This window comes from Vidua macroura, chromosome 17, assembly GCF_024509145.1.
Source record: "Vidua macroura isolate BioBank_ID:100142 chromosome 17, ASM2450914v1, whole genome shotgun sequence".
Lineage (NCBI taxonomy): Eukaryota > Metazoa > Chordata > Aves > Passeriformes > Viduidae > Vidua > Vidua macroura.
In genome coordinates, this window is record NC_071587.1 from 8,448,982 (window position 1) to 8,454,981 (window position 6,000).

Below are 6,000 nucleotides of genomic sequence, written 5' to 3' on the forward strand. Positions count from 1 at the left end.
AAACTTTCTCATTGGTTTTTGGCTTTCTAATTAGGGGATCTTTGCCAAAGTTCCCAAACTCAATACATAAAAAGGGAAGGAGCCAAAGGAGGAAGAATCATGAGGTAATTTTTAAAAAGAAGAAAAGCATGGGTAAAAACCAAGAGAAAGATCACCTAAAAGACAGAAAAGACACACAAGGAGTCATGAATAATCTCAGAGTAAAAGAATCAACCAGTGCAAAACTAAAGATAACATATGAAGGGCTCTGAGAACAACCTAATTCTGTCTGTGCAATTCATGGTGCAAGCCCTCCGTGCCTTGGGTAAAGATCCTGGTTTACTTTTTAGCACAAATCTCATAATCCAGATTTGATCAACTACTACTAAAAAAAAAAAAAGGGGGGGGGAGCAAAGCCAAGAAGGACACATTGGTAACAAGAAGGAAGTCAAAAAGCTCATTTTATATTTAGCCACCACCTCATTCTCCAACCTTATAGTAGCAGGACTGTTAAGAGCAACTGGGCCCTGACTACTTCATTTATTAGCACTTAAATTAGTTGGGTTTGGATATTTTAAGCACTTAATGTCCAATACAGACCATTGATTCTTCTGTTTCATGGCATGATCTGAGCACTAGTCAGGAAGATATTTCCTCTGATGCTCTATCAGTGCAAAAGGTGCAAATTTTGTTTAACCCTTTCCTCTAAGAGAGCGATCCAAAGCCCTGAAATATCAGCTTTCTGCAGAGCCCTTCTCCATGGGGTGAGAAATACCAGGAAGCAAACTCACTTGGATGGAATAAGCAGTTTGTTCAACATATGGCAAGAAATAATTAGGAAAGATAACTAGGTATTTCAATATACAGAGGTATAAACATATTCTTTAATATACAAAACCCTGCTCATTTTCTAAGTAGGGTTCTTGGGTAAGTAAGGCCCTGGTACACACTGATATTCTTGTTAATAAGTGTATTTTAGTCCACACCCAAGCTCATAGATATGGTTGTAGAATTTTTTGACATCTTGCTGCCTCTTCACAGTACAGGAGATGCCAACTCAGAGTCACTATAAAGCAAACACAGGGCAGCTTCCAACATTTGCAGGGTGTTTTTCTTCCCAAGGGCATACATGAGTCAAGTGAGCAGCAGGACAAGATCACCACTGTCTGGGCTGGAATAAAAGCCAGCCACATCCCCAAAAATCAAGGCAAAAAGGTGAGTTTCAGCTCTAATTCAGCATCTACCTGTCACATTTCAGCAACGCCACCTCTGCCCTTCTGTGCCAGGGACATCCTTGTCTATGCACAACTGAACACTGCCAAGTGGGACACATTTCCATCTCATTAGAATGGCTGTCAAGGATCTCACCCTGTGCTCAGAAGCTACTCCAAACCAACATCTCAGCAGCAGCCTGCTGCTTCTTAAATACATGGGTATGAAAGAAAGTTAAAGCAACTGTTCAGAAAATAACTGCACCACAACTGACTTGGTAAGGGACAGCAAACCCCACCCACGAGCCTCTGGACTCCACCACATCCCAGAGGGAATTCATCCAGGACTTCACACTGGTTTGCCTTTATGAAGAATAAGCACTTTTAGTATGATTTTTCATCAGTATAATTGAAAATGTTTGGGAGAGCCGAGTAAACCCCTGTTTCGCAGAAGGGGAGATGGGTAACAAGAAGTTACACACCAGCACATTCAATCAACAGCTGGAGGATGGGAACTGAGTCCCAAAGAGCAGCTTTCCCTCTAAATTGGACACCCTTGTGAATCCAAACACACCAAGGCAGCACAAACCAGAAAACTGTCGATCTGTTTAGGGAAGTTGAGATTCTTCTCTCTTACATCTCAAGGAAAGAAGCCCCACATGAAGTGATACATCTTTTATTTCTCATCCTGCCTGAAGGACTGCAGATCCAGAGGGAACTGAGAAACCCAACCACTGAAGGATGTATTTAAGGGGGCTGCAAACACAAACATACAAAAAGTCCTCGGGAAGGGAATACGGTGAAGTTTTGAAGGAACAAATTTTAACACTGTGCTTGCCCAAAGATCATAAAAACTCCCACGGCGATGCTTTAGGGATGCAGTAGGAACGATCGCAGGACTTCCCGCAGACCAAATTCCTGCCTCTGCCTCACAGCCACTCCTCGAGGTCTCTCCTAATGTGACCCCTGCTCTGTGCACACAACCTGCTCACTTTTGCTACTAACACACTCCCAGTTTCAAATATCACACGCAGAAAACACAGGTGAGCTCCACACTTCAAAATATTCCAGCCAAACGCAAGCCGGGAGCGAAATAAAAAAATGGACTCTGTGTAAAGTGTCCGAATTTTCCAGGGTAGTGCTCACAGCCAGGAGTGGACACAGATTGCTGCCTCCTGGGAATTATAACGGACATGTGGGATAACCATTACAACTGCAGGTAGCTCTTCAAAGACTTAAACTAAGCCCTCTCTCCCTGTCCTTCTGTTTGCCCATTAAACTAAGCACATAGGAGCATGGAAAACCCCTGTGAATGCTTTTTACCAGTTTAGGGGGAGTCTGGAAAGCGCTACAGAGTGCTCTGGAGCAGCCAGTAAAACCAGCAACACGAAGGGAAAAACGTCCTGGGAAAGGTTGAGCTGTTTATGAAATAATTCTGCCCTGAAAGCAGGCAGTGGCAGTTTGGATTGGGTGTCAGCCTGCTCCGCGCTGCTGCTGCTGGGAGGAGAGGAAACTTTGCTTAGAAACTTCAAAAACACGGATCTAAAAAAAAAAAAAAAATCCACCCAAGTGGATAGCAAAGACAAAAAGAATATGCTGAACCTCACAGAAACACAGCACATCACCAGAGGAAAAGCAGGCAATTAACAGATCTTCCAAACATGAGGCATTTTTCCTTTTGACAGAGGTCTGCTGGGGAGGGGGGAGCTGCTAAACTGGTTTTCCTCTAAGCACTTCCAGATATTAAAAAAAAAAAAAAATCCTCTTGCAAAGAACATATCCACTGTTGTACAACTGTCCCAGAAAACAAAGACCACGGGGAGAAAGTGGCCCATTTTCTCCAGTCTCCAAGAACCCCAAGTACAGGTCATGTTTTCAAAGGCTCAGTCCTACACACTCCAGAACGGAGCAGCATTTAAAGCACAGGAATAAAGCCCTAACGTGAGAGTTACTAGAATGCCCCGTTTTTGGTACCAGACTGAAATTGACTCAATTCCACCCAGGCGAACACACAGTCTATGAAAACAACCGCGAGAGAAGTTTCGCTGTGAGTGAGTTTCCCCCTCCTGGACACGCTGCATCAAAACCAAGAGATTCGTTTTCTATTTCAGTTATCCCACGAACGCACCAAACCACGGAATATTTTTCAGCAATTTGGGAGCCCCCTGAATCCTGTCCTGTAGCTCATTCTCCAGCCCATGGGGCAGCTCCTCTGCCTGCTCCCTGTCAGCTCCCAAAAAACACCTCAAAGCTGTAATTCCTCACCACATGTTGAAAATATTGTGACTAATAATACACTCCACCCATTTTTTTCCATCACTAAGGATTTCAAAATATAAAACTTGACAAACAGAGAGCTTAGAAGGGGAAAGTCAAACTTTATTTCCAATTAAAAGAGGCTATAAAAGCATAAAAGTGCTTGATCACATTGATTAAAGTGAAAGAGCTAACCAGTCAGAGAAAGCTTCTTCTTCAAAAATTATGTTTTTCTCACTCTTCTTGGGTATCACTGCCTTTTCTTATAATCTCCACAGGAAAATAAAAAGAGAAAAAATATTCTCCGTCTTTTTTGAGGAAACACATTTAATGCATTAGTAGCAGGGCTGATCTGTGCATACAGAGAGCTCACACTCAATAAATACTTGATTGAGTCCATAAACTGAGACCTACATCTCAATGACAGCAACTAAATGCTAAAAATGATACCAGTGATGCAATTAAAATGCAAGCATGAACTTTGGTACAGGTGTCTACAATGCCACTGTTTGCTAAACACATCTCCTAATTAGCATGGCTTTAAACAATGCTGATAATAATCCCGTTCTGTAAGGCTTGCCAAATGAATCATTGGGATTGCAAAATAAAAAGCATGAAGAATTCATTAAAGAGCTGTTAAACTCTCCTTTGTTTATCTTTCCCCGGTCAGGTGTAAAAATAAATAAATATGGGTTTATGTCTCCGGATTCCATCCGAATGCTCCGCTCCACAATAACGTGCCGGGGAAGAACCTCCTCAGGAGGTACCAACATTTTTTTTTTCTCTCCGTTTCAAAAGAGAAATCCTCCCACTATTACAGTCCTGAAAATCTGCTCCATTCTCTATTTGTCATCTGGGATTGAGTTATCAGACACTACTTGTATTACTTTGGGAACTGACATGTCTATTTACAGAGACACAAAGGCAATCCAGCAGCACAACCCCTGCTTTTCCCAGCACCTCTCCTTCTCCCCTCCGCCAAATTCTACCAGCACTTTTTTCTGGGGAGGGGGGAGGACACCTCACTAGTTTGCCAGCATGACAGAGAACATTTCCAGCCACTTTTGCACTTGTTACAGCCTTATGAAAAATCACCTATATCCCCCCAAAGGAACAGCATTATTCTTTCAAGGTTTTTTTTGTTTGTTTGCTTGTTGGGTTTTTTTGCATTTCTTTTTTTTAAAAGAGGGTCACTTCCCCCATTTCAGCCTGCAATTAAAATGGAGGCAAGGCCAGGCGATCTATGTCTGGCTTTAGGGGGAGACAATAACCCAAAACAGGCCTGGCTTAAAAAAAAAAAAAAAAAAAAAAAAAAAAGAGGAGAGGGAGAAAGAGAAAGAGAGACACGCAGAAAGAGAGAAATACAACATGCTTCACCAGTATTATTACCTCATCCCTTTTTCCAAGCAGTTTTGAACCACACTCCTGACAAACTCCTGGTCCAACTTGCACGGATGCTGGTTTTTAGGGGGCGGAAAGGGTTTTAATGCTGGAGCCGGGATTGAGGCTGGCTATCCGCAAGTGGAGCTGCTGTTAAAATGCCCCCTTGTCTCTTCTCCTCTCCCTTGAGCTGGGTGTTGACGCAGCAGAAATTACCAGCTGGAAAATTCCCCTTTTGGAGGTTACGGGGAGGAGGGGGGGGCGGGCGGAGGAGCGAGGGGAGGGGAGGGCCGGGGGAGGGGGGTTAAACCCGGCACTTACCAAGTTAAGCCATCCACCCACACCAAATAGGACATCGCGTCCCAAAGAAGGCTCCGTGCCCCCCTCGGCGGGCAGGGCGCGACCGGCCGCGCTCCCCCCGCGGCGGGCGGGCAGTGGGGGGAATAACGGGGATAAAAACGGGGATGAAAACGGGGATGAGGATAAAAAAAGGGGATAATAAGGCGGATAATAACGGGGATAACACCGGGGCGGCGGTGCGGGAGCAGCGGGGGGGGGCTCCCCGCCGCCCCTCGAGGGGGGGGGGGCGGCCATGGCGACCCCCGCTCGCCCCGGGGGGCGGGGGGCGGCGCGCTTACCTGTGCCCCATGGAGGAGAGCGGGGTGTCGGAGCGGCCGGAGCGGTGGCTCCGTCGGTCACTCCGTGCCTCTCCTCCCGGGTGGGGAGGGGAAGGGGAAGGGGGGGCGGAGGGCGGAGGAGGGGGGGGGGGGGGAGAACCCGGCGGAGGGGGGGAAGGGGGGGGGCGCCCGGGCGCGCTCCCGACGCTCCCTCGGGCGCGCGGGGCGCGAGCCCGCGGCGGGCGGGGGGGGGGGGGGGCGCGGGGGGGCGGGGCCGCGCGGCGCGTGCCGGCGCTGTCCCCGCCCACTCTCCCCCGGCGGCGGGCGGTGATTGGGCGGCGGCCCCTCCGTCGGCCACGCCCCCCTCGGCACGCCCCCCTCCCCTTGCGCCGGGGGAGCGGGGGCGCCGCCGGCGGCGCTGCCACTGCCGGACACCGGAAGTGAGGGAGGGCGGGGGCGCGCGGCGCGCGGGGCACGCCGGGACAGCGCGGGGGCTGCGCTGAGGCGGGGGCGGCGGTGGCAGCCCGGGGTCGCTGCCGGTGCTGGTCCCGGTCCCG

The 6,000-nt window shown here is 48.3% G+C and overlaps 1 protein-coding gene across 7 annotated transcripts in view; it reads right to left on the reverse strand.

The window, feature by feature from the left end:
* Nucleotides 1-5,560, reverse strand: part of ZBTB46 (zinc finger and BTB domain containing 46) — a 47,767-nt gene extending 42,207 nt beyond the window's left edge. For 3 of the 7 annotated variants that reach the window (XM_053992829.1, XM_053992831.1, XM_053992823.1), the window contains exons 1-2: nt 5,148-5,560; nt 4,836-5,045 (exon numbers count right to left, since the gene is read on the reverse strand). The gene's annotated coding sequence lies outside the window, so the exon portion shown is untranslated. The remainder of the gene's footprint in view (nt 1-4,835; nt 5,046-5,147) is intronic. The other 4 variants (XM_053992825.1, XM_053992827.1, XM_053992824.1 and 1 more) reach the window with 4 other exon arrangements.
* Nucleotides 5,561-6,000: the final 440 nt, after the last annotated feature.